At 32.8% G+C, this 11,075-nt stretch overlaps 1 long non-coding RNA gene across 1 annotated transcript; it reads left to right on the top strand.

Annotated features, from left to right (window-relative positions):
* Positions 1-2,752: 2,752 nt before the first annotated feature.
* Positions 2,753-7,504, top strand: LOC148202206 (uncharacterized). Its single transcript, XR_015785226.1, has 3 exons — positions 2,753-3,640; positions 5,523-5,651; positions 7,105-7,504. It is a non-coding gene; the product is annotated as an uncharacterized LOC148202206 (long non-coding RNA).
* Positions 7,505-11,075: the final 3,571 nt, after the last annotated feature.

Below are 11,075 nucleotides of genomic sequence, written 5' to 3'. Positions count from 1 at the left end.
ATCAGCTTCTACACAAGATGCAAAGAAAACAACTAGGTGCTTGGAAGTTAAGAATTTGAGAGTCCAAGTTATCTTTTATAACAATAAGAATAACATAAACTTATCTTGAATAAATATTCATTAAATAGAATAATATAGGATTTACATTATCGAACAACAATAGTTCAAAGAAACAAAGTTCATTTGTGAAGACTATTTAAAGAATGCATGCATACCAGAATTGGTATAATTAAAGGAGCTTGATTTTCCATGGCTTAAAACTTTAAATCATGAAAACCTGAAAAGCCAACAAATTGCTTAATGAGATTATAAAAATCTCTTATTGGATAATGAAGAAAGAAGCTTTGACTCAATGAACACGGTCTTAACATACCATTGAGTATAACATTGCCAATACACCCATGGACAAAGTCATTTATCTTAATTAGATTATTTATACCATAGAGATGCATATAAAATATTGGCATGTTACCAAAAGTTTCTCTAACAGATAACTTGATTATATATTTTAAAGGAATTTAGTTTAAAGCACAATAATTTTATAAAACCTATAATATAAGAACCATAATGAGATTATAGGTTATTATCTTCATGTAGATAAAAGGTCAAGATTGATGAAATAAAAACAAGTTACGTTGAGATCTTGGATTTTGTTAGAGGAAAGGAATAAGAGAGCAAATATATTGCTTTATTTCAAACAAATGAAAAGTAGATTTTATCAACCCTTGAAGAAAACCTTCACTTTATAATGAGATCCAGAGCCACTGTCACTATAGTACAATATATACAAATGAATTAAAGAAACAATAATTGGACTTTAACTTCGAATCACATTTAAAATATACTTCATGAGTTAGTACCCACACACCATAATCTATGTTTTGTAATGTATGGGAGAAAACAAAACTCATATTACACCTTTCATTTTCTTTATATTTTGGTTGACAAAAGTAGTAATACATTTATTAGAAAATGAGAAAATTTACCTCATAATCAACCCCTTGAATATAGATGTAGTTCGGGTTTATTGTTGAGAAAGCCAACCCTTTTATCTACAGTATTAATGAAATCAATTACAGTCATTTGTGGCTGCAATAATCAACAACTAACACAATAATAACATCAACAGTAACCTTATCTTAGTAAGTGAAATCAACTATATGGATCACACACTAAGTTAAAAACGAAATTCTAAAGGATATTATTATCTACCGTGAAACCAAAAAAGTAATTTTATATAGAAGAATATTGACATCAATGTTCACCAAAAGCAAAATTCCTTTTTTCATCCTTCTCCAGTTCTGGTTATCCTCCACCCACCTCGTAACCACCAATGGATGTCCAAATGTGATTCTTTCCAGTGAGCTTTTTTGGCCTCAACCTACAGCGGTGCTGCGAGGAAATGAAGTTATAATATGTCATTGGAATCAACAAAGAATAATAAAAAGGTACAAATTAGAGAAGTTGGGATAAAAAGAAGTGAAGATGAATTTCGATGGTTAACATTGAAATCCCAAATTAGGAGAGAATAGATAAAGATATCACCTCACGCTTGCGAAGGGAGGTGATGGAATAAGCTCCGAGAGAAGAACCCCAAACGAACACGCTATGGACTCCTTCGAAGCTCCCTCAAAGAGTGAAACGCAGCGGAATGATAGGAATCCAAGAGCAAATGAACCAAAACTGTGAATGAAGCAAGGAAACCCTAAATCGAACGGTGAAAGAACCTTAAAACACTAGGTTAACCGATCAAACGGTGGAAAGTGTTTAATCGGAGCAAAAGAGGATTTAAACGGTTAAAATCAAAGAAAAAGATGAAAGGTGAGGGAAACCCTAGCGGAGGCCATAGATCGAAGAACTCATCGGTGAAGATGGTGTTTCTAAGGCCGAAATAGCTGAAATAAAGTAGAAGATGTTGCAAAGGAGAGCGCTGACTCGAGGTGTGGTTTGTTGGTGATGCCTTCAACAACACCATCACTTCTCTCTCCAGAACTTCTGGCGAAGCATTAAACCTAGCCACGACCGTACTAATTTCTTGAAGGAGGTTGGTTTCCTAAACCCTTATAGGTGACCGCAATTGCTGAACTTTGGCCGGCCGATGAGCAACGATGGAGAGGACAACGCAATAATGACTTGCTCCACTAAGAACTATTAGGTTTGATAAATGTAATGCAGGTTTGGGATCAATGCAAAGTGATATTTGATAGCAAGCACGAAGTAAAATTTAGAGGCAAATCGAAATTGAAATTTGGGGCTGAATTTGTACCTTAAGTGAAACTGAAAATTTAGGAGGGGGTAGAAAATTTTTGAAAATACGAGAGTAAATAGAAAAAAGGGGGAAATTTTGAAAAATATAAGAGTAAAAAGATGCTGAAATAAAAAGAAGCTCGAAAACGTAAATATGGTAGCTAACACGTGGATATATACGGATCTATCCTTAGATAACTTTTCCGCTACCACGCGCCAATATTACATACGACTTTTATATACAGATTTGTCGTATGTAAAAATCCGTATATAATATCTGTATATAATTTTTTTTTCAAAATCCGTATGTAATATCCGTATATAATATGTATATTATATACGGATTATAATCCGTATATAATAATCCGTATGTAATAGCCATATTTCTTGTAGTGCATGATCTCTACCTTTAATCTTGTAGTGTACCAATATGTCACTTTTCAAACAAAAACATTTTTTATTAATGTAATTTCAATTCATTGAAAACAAACTTAAAACCTTTCTCAAATGACTTACTATTGATTTTTAAAGATAATGACTATCAAGATCTATCCTTCTTCCTTCTTGAAGTTATACACATAAATACTTTTAGTAAATTAAAATTTCCTTCAATCCCTTTCATTTCTCTTTTTTTTCTCTCTCTTTCCTTTCTTTTCTTAGGTATCTTACATTCTCTTTCAATTTCTTTTTCACTTCAATAACTTATAGGTCAAGTTTAATCTATTTTCATTATTTTTTCTTCTTCCAAGTCATGATTACATTCAATTAATAAAATTTTATCTTATCTTATATCTTTTTTTTTTCTTTTTTCCTTTTTCTTTCTTTCTTCTTATCACTTACACTACAGGAAACGCGCGCATTACCGGCGATCTTTTTCCGACAGCCTTATAGCCTTCGGTAATGGTGTGATTTTAATCACCAACGGGTATTGGGCCTTCGGTAATTTGCTAGATGATTAAAACCCAAAAATTGGGATTCCTTCTCTCAGATTGATTTGGTGGACTAAAAAACCTAGCTCCGTCATCTCTGTTGTGATTCCTCCAACCCTTGGTCTCGTGGGTATTTGAAGCCATTGGTGCATCATTGGTTCTTTGTGGTGAATGTTCAAGTTCTTCTTTCGGTGGTGGTCGCCAGGTGGTTCAACACCCCCGATTTGGTCGACCAGAGAATAGGTTTTCTCGCCGCCCTTTCTGTTGCGAATCCTCCCTCCTTCGTCTCGTGTGTATTTGAAGTGTTGCTGCAATATTGGTTCTTCCCGGCGAAAGAAAAGGTTCTTGTTTCGGTGGTGGTGGTCGTTAGGTGGTTGAGCTTGCCCGATTGACTACATAAGGACGCGAGTTTGTGAGCTGAAGCAGTGCATTGAGGGATTTCCACAACGATTAGAGTTGAGGAGGTTCATTTGTATATCCCTACGTTTCGTTTGCTGTTGTGTTTTATCTAGGTTTTGTAAATTGATTGAATTTATTTATGATCTAGCTGCCTGTAGGCCCAAGTAAATGTGGTTGCATATGGTATTGTTTTCTTCCGTGTCCACTGAGTGGGGTAGTACAACTTTACATTATGTAGGAAATTAGTATTTTCTTTACTGTGTGGTTGCATATGGTTTTGTATTGCACATCCACTTTTGTATCTTCAGTCAAACATGATTCAAAAGTGGTAGTAATGTAGTCAACCTTCACACAACTTCACCAACCTTTCTCTTACTTGCCATATACCCCTTTTGAGCTTTTTATGTTTCCTGAATTAATTAGGCTTAAAGGGTGATTCTCTGAGAGCAATAAGTACTATGATTGCTTGGTTTGATACTTTGGTTAAGCTTGTAGTAAAGGATGAGTGTTAGAAGGAACTAAAGTTTGGTTGCTAAGTTTTTTGCCTTAGCTGGTTTTTGCTTTTATATGTGCAAAGTGTGTGGCTCTTTGAACTGGTTTAGTTTTAGATCTGACCAGGTCACAGTTATTAGTTCCACATATTTGATTCTTATCATTTCTGGTTCTATATCCAAACATTTGGCAGTTTCTTAGGCTTTGCAATTGGTGAAGACTTATGACTTAGACAAAGGGCATATAAATTATTTGTATTGTATGATAGAACTTTAGTTCAACATATTCTATTTCATAGTGCAAGCCTTAGTTGGTCATTTACCACTACATATAAGCTTCCCCTGTGATCCAAAGCTACAAACTAAAATAGAGTCATCTGTGATCTTTTTTAATTACCATTTTCTTGTCCTTCTTCATTTTCACTTGGTCCAAGGCAAGAAGTTAAATTGAGACAGAGGGTTTCACACTCAGCTGCCAAAACCCATGTGCTTGTACAGCAGAAACTAGACTATTTTACAAACTGTAGTTGATATTTGGATTTTACCTCACATATTATATAGTTTGGTTTATCTTTCCATCATCAACTTTGATACTTTATGAACTTAATTTTACCTCACATATTATAACTAACAATCGGGAATAAAGTCAAAGAATTGTTAATATTTCTGTTTTCCCTTTGGCTAAATTATTTCCTTTTTTATATTCTAAGTACAAAAGTAAGAAAGAGTGCAACTGCATACAATTTTCATTGATGCCTTTACTCTTTCAACCTTGTCTTTTACAAGTTATTTGAATGTGCATGATCCTAGCACCTACGTATTACTCAACCATAGTTCAAGGTAACCTCAATAATGTTTAGCTGTCAATTAAGGCCAACTTGTATACATCTCAAGCATCTTTGGTATTTGATTGATTGAATATTGATCATAGTATTTTGCTGTGCATATTTTCTCTAACATCCATCAAACCTAAAAATTTTCTCATTTCTATTTGATGCCGCTAATTATTTAGAATTATATATATATATATATATATTAAAAAAAGCACGCTTTTGAATACATGCCTGCAACTCTTTTATTACCTTCCAATTTGATAAGAAGATGAACAAGTGGACTCAAACTTCAGATTTCCATTTGTTTAAATTATTCTTATCACCAGATTTTCAAGTATTTCAAAGTAAATCAAATATATGATCATTATTTTCATAAGCTCAACAGTTGATGGACTGCTACCCCAAGAGCAGTGACAAGAAAACATTAAAGAGGTGGTTTTTTATTGATAAAAGAGTAGGGGAAGTAGACATCTGATAGAAACTAGTTTGATCCTTCTCAATACTTCTTAAAGTTATTACATTGTTAAATTTTTTATTGCCTTAACTGTTTATTGGTTTAGTGTTAAGATTTGGATTGATGTTTATATTGTTGGTTTGTGTTGATCTTAAGTGTTGTGGTGCAGTTTCCAACTTAGAGACCTTATTCATTTGAGGTAGCATCTTTAGGAAGAGGAGCTGAAACAGAATATTGGTTGAATAGGGAACTTTCAGGCCGCTGTAAGTGCTAACTTCAGTTCAAAAATCTACAACCTGTGAGTTTTTTTTTTTAATTCATGTCATCCATAATGAATTTCCTACCATTCCAGCTCTGCATTATTGAACTTGATCATGCTTGACTATTGAGGTTGAATTTTAATTATTTGTTATGATTGGTGTTTTTACTTCTGTTGTCAATTGTGTGAATCTATTCCAACTTTCAATTTTCATTTTCAATCCGTGTTTAGGTGGTTGTGTAGATATTAACTTATAAGGAAATGATACAATGTCTAGCCTTGGTGATATGAGCTAAAAATGCCAAAACTTGAATTTTATTGCACAAAATCTGAATAAAAAGTCAAACTGGACCCTATAACCTCTTCTAAAAGACTTAAACCTTCCAAAACTGCTTCAAACATTCCTATAGACATAGTGAAGGCAACACGTGAATGTAAACAAGATATAACAACAACCCAACCTTTTAACATTTAATTATAGCCAATTTTATTACACCAATTCATGATGTAAGAAGGTAATATACCTATTATTCTTAGACAAAGCAAATGTATAACGTCCAACTAATCTTGATTCTTCTTAATCCATTTAAACTCATGACCAATTTATTATCACACTGCCACTGACCTTACTTGTACTATTATTTCACTTAATTTATTCTTTCTCTTTTCTATTTCTCCCTTGTATATCTTATGGTTATCCTTTCTTCATCTCTTATTTTCCCACACTCTCTTATTTTCCCACACTCTCTGATGCCATTGGTGAGAATCACGATGTGGCAGCTAGTGAGGCACAAACTAGTTTTGATAATCTCATGCATGCTGAACTTGAGAAACCCTTGCCTGATATTACCTGGTTGTTCTAAATTGCTGGATGAAATTTTTGTTGTAGAACATATTAAAATTCCTGATATTCTTCATGATGTGTGCACTGAACTTGATGATAGTTTTGTGGATTGTGCTGACTTAATTGATGAATTTGTTGTTATTAGTAAAGACATTTTCAATGAGCCAGCGTAGGTTTATTCTAACTTTGAAATTCCAATTGCTTTGCCTGAGCTGTTTATGCATTTAAATTCCTGTGATTTGCTGCACATTGATGCTATAGAGTCTATGATTGAAACTGATACAGTTTTGAATGATAATGCTAAACTTCTTAATTCAGTTTCAGCTATTGAACCCATTGGTATAAATGTTGTTTTAAAGTCAAATGTACATAATTGCCTTGATGAAATTTTGAGTGATAATAGCTTTGAATTAACCTTTGATTATGCTGATGATGCATATGTTAGTACTGATTTTGAGATGGAAACTGTGGAATCTGAGAACCTTATAGAGTTAGGACTAAACTTTGATCTAACACAGTTTTCTGAAAATTTCAGATGTGATTTTGAATCTGGTTCTTGCTCCATTTGCACTGAGATAAATTCTGTTACACAGGCAGAACTAAGAGTCCTAACAAATGCACCTAACTTTGAACTTGATTGTTGTGCAGAATTAAAGGAAGCAAAGAATGCTAAAAACACTAAGGCAGTTATTTGGGAGGAGGAAAGTGCAGAAAGGCTTGGAAAGATCTCCAGCCTAGTGACACACACACAACAGCTGCCAGTGGAAGGAGAGATGTTGCTGCAGTAGAGAGCTGGGAAGGAGGAAGGCAAGGAAGCCATGGAGACACTGCTGAAAAGAGTGGCTTGTAGTTTTAGTTTGTAGTTTGTAGTTTTAGTTTTAGTTTATAAGAAAAGAGTGGCCTATTTGAACAAATTTTCTTCTTACTGTAGCTTGTAGTTTTAGTTTTCTTTTTCCAGCTTTATTCTTGTACATGTTGTGTTCAGTTTTCTTGATTCTGTTGTACATATTTCTTGTTAAATTCTAATTCTGCATGTTTGATCTGTATATATCTATGGTTTGTCTGTGTTGTTATTAGGAAGCCTTACTCACTCACACATTGAGGACAATGTGCCTCTTAAGTGTGGGGGTGGGAAGGTATAAATTTAAAAATACTTGTTCTGATGTAAATAACTGTGTTTAGCATTAGTTTTAGTAATAAAATAGGGATAATTTTTTTTTCTCTGAGCTGTTTTTCCTTTAGCTTAGGTCTGGTTTAGTTTTAAATACTTAGGTAGTTTACTATTCTTGTTTTAGTGTGTAAATACCTTTCATAATCTGTTTTGGTTTTTTTAATAGGAATTAGCTAGTTTTTAGTTTTTATTGTTAATACTTCTTAGATTCTTTTACTTTCATTGATTCTGTTAGAACTTCTTTTAGGTTTCTTTCTTTTCTTGTTCCTATTTACTCTTCTTTTAGTTTCTTGTTCTGTTGCTGTTTTCTTAGTAGTTATTTTAGATTCTTTTCATTTTCTACATTCTGTTTGAGCTTGTAAATTAAGATTTGCTGTTTTAAGATTTCTTTTCATTGCATAGGTTCTGTTTTTAGTCTTTAGCTAGAATTCCTTTTAGGTTCTTTTTATTTTAAGCATTGTTTTAAGTTTCTTCTTCTTTCTACATCTCTGTTTCAATTGGTTTAGATTTTGTTAAGTTCATTGTTTTAGGTATCTTTTGTTTCTTTGGTTTAGAGTCTTTTCTTTCTTCTTTTGTTGTTTTACTTTGTAGAGCTTTAGTTTAGATTCTTTTTGGTTACATTCTGTTCTGTGTTGCTTTGTTTAGATTGTTTATAGCTTAGGTAATATTGTTTAGGTACTTTTAGGTTCTTTCTTGACTCTGTTTCACATTTCATTCAATTCTTTGCTGATTTACTTAACTTCTTAGCTTTATTTCTTTAACATAGATTGCCAATAGTGTCTTTAGCTCTAGATTTAAGTAGATGTAGCTCTAGCAGTAGATTTTGCAATTAGTTTAGTCTAAATAAAAAGGTTATGTGATATACAACAGTAATAAAAAATCACACGAAGTAACAAAACAACTATAAGAAAGTATGACTTTAGCATATGTCAAACCTTGAGAGTCAACCATGCAAGCTTTCTACCGTTAGCAGTTGATCTCCTAGACAACATCATATGTGCTGCAATGGAACTATAAAAAAAGGGCTTTAACATTCATTTATATAAAAAATAAAGTCCAAACATTGAGGTTCTTACCAATCAACTACTTGTCTGAGATGTTTGGGAGGAGACTTGTACGATGAGCAGAACCACAAAGCATAACTCTCTAGTATGAAAACAATAAGTAGCTACCAAGGTGCCTGAAATTGATAATAACTTAATTGTTATATATTAAAATCACAAATGAAACTTTGAAGTTAACAAACTTCACTTATCCATATATATATAAGGGATAAAATATATCTCCTTTCCCCTTGCTTAGTTTCTGGTGAGGTATGTTTGGATGTCATCAAAATTATTTGCTTCGTGAGTGACTTGGGGATCAATGAACCTATAAACATCATTGTACCCTAAGTTGTTACTTACACCAAACATATACCTGAAATCAAAAATTACCTTTGATATAAGTATACTTGATATATAAATCAATTTTATATAAATAATTGCTCATAGACTTACATCATCCATAGTTAAATTAATGTAATATTCAACTTTTCTCTTCCCGACGCAAGCTCCTTGACATCTTGACTATGCAGGTATATTGGGACCTCAGAGCCTCTCCCAAATAGGTTCATTTGCAATGATATCACAAAGTTGTTGCAATGTACCAAGAGGATCATCCTCAGATAAACGAATCTTCTCCTGTCCATATATGCATATGTTTTTACATGGAAAAATAGGATAAGTTTCGACATCAATAATATGTAAACTTTAAAATTGAGAAGTGTAAAGTAGGAGTCCATATTGGGGGTCAGAAACAGAACCAACCAAGTGTTTAGGCCAAGCGATAAAAGACTAGAATGTGTGTGCCACAATGAAAATCTCATTTGTGGGCAGATGAACTGAGGCATCTGGTATGATAATGTCGTCTATTGAGACCTTGACCTCATCCTCTGATAGCTGCATACCATGAAAGTTAGTTGTTGCCTGAAATACTATTCTACGAGCTACCAGCATTGTCCCGGTACCATCTAAAATGTATAGCAGAACCATTTTTTTTCTATTTGACCACATTTTTTCTATCGTCCCGATATTGTTGTTGGTTTTTGACTTGTATCGTGATAACCCACATTTTTGACACTTTTTCAAAAATTCATACTCTTTCCTATATTGGGACAATCATGTATCCTTTTATACTCCATACCCATAGGATAAAAAATTTTCTTCGCATCATAATTACGAGTGGGTAGTGTATTTTCATCTGACAACATTTCATTTAACAACGTCAACAATTCTGTGAAACTCTTATTAGTCTATCCATTGGCCGCCTTCAAATTCATGAGCCTTAACACTGTTGAAAACTGTGTGAACTTAGTTGAATCGACATACAAAGGAGTTTCCGCATCATTGGACATCGTCTCGTACACATGAGCTTGGGCAAAATTTTCTACGCCAACATCACGCATCATGTCCTCTAATTTGTCTTCGGTCGATCTTCTTCCATGGTGGAATCAATAACATTTTCAATTTGGGAGACATTTGGAAAGTGTATTTCTTCATTGTGCCATATCCATGTTGTATAACATCGTAGGAAACCATCACAGATAAGATGTTTCGTAATTTGTGTTGCGTTCAACTTTCTCCCATTCAAATAGTTGACACAAGGACATCTAAACTTCACTTCATCTACCCTCATTACGTTGCACAAATTGTATAAATTCCTCTACCCCTCTCTCATACTCAGCACTAAAGCGTGGTAAATTAACCCTCGATCCATATGATCCATACGTAAATATTCTGAAATATTCTACAAAATTATAATAAAAAAAATTGTATTGATCATTTAACGACAAATTAAGATTAATTCAATTCAATCATACAATCATACAATTAATAAGCTTTGAAATAATCACATATTCAACATAAAAAATTTTAAAAATAACATTGCAAAATTAAAAAATTAAACTTTAAAATCATACAATAAAAAAATTACACAATCATACAAGATTATACACATATTATATGATCATCTAATCACTTATTCAATCATACAATCATACAAAATTATATGATGCAATTAAAAAGTAAACTTTAAACATTAATATACGAAACCTGATAGTGTGAGAAACCAATAACAATGGACAATTCAATTCAAACATTCAATCATACACTCAAATGATCAATTCAAACATTCGATCATACATAATTATATATATTCAATATACAAAAAATTAAAAATTAACAAAAGAAAATTAATAAACACAATAATAGGAACCTGAAAGCGTGAAAAAAGAGACAACAACATAGAAGATGCAACTACCCGCGTTTTGGAACAGAACAAATTTCATAGCAAAAACGTAATACCTACACAAAAAGACAACAAAAAGTAAGTCTCATCATCCAAAACAATAAAAAACGCAACAAAATAATCAAAAAAACGTATCAAAACAATCCAAAAACGCAAAAAA

Source organism: Vigna umbellata, chromosome 3 (assembly GCF_029865625.1).
Source record: "Vigna umbellata cultivar VRB3 chromosome 3, Vumbellata_1.0, whole genome shotgun sequence".
NCBI classification, from domain to species: Eukaryota; Viridiplantae; Streptophyta; class Magnoliopsida; order Fabales; family Fabaceae; genus Vigna; species Vigna umbellata.
Note: the sequence above shows the minus strand (reverse complement) of the source record. Positions and strands in the feature narration are given on the sequence as shown.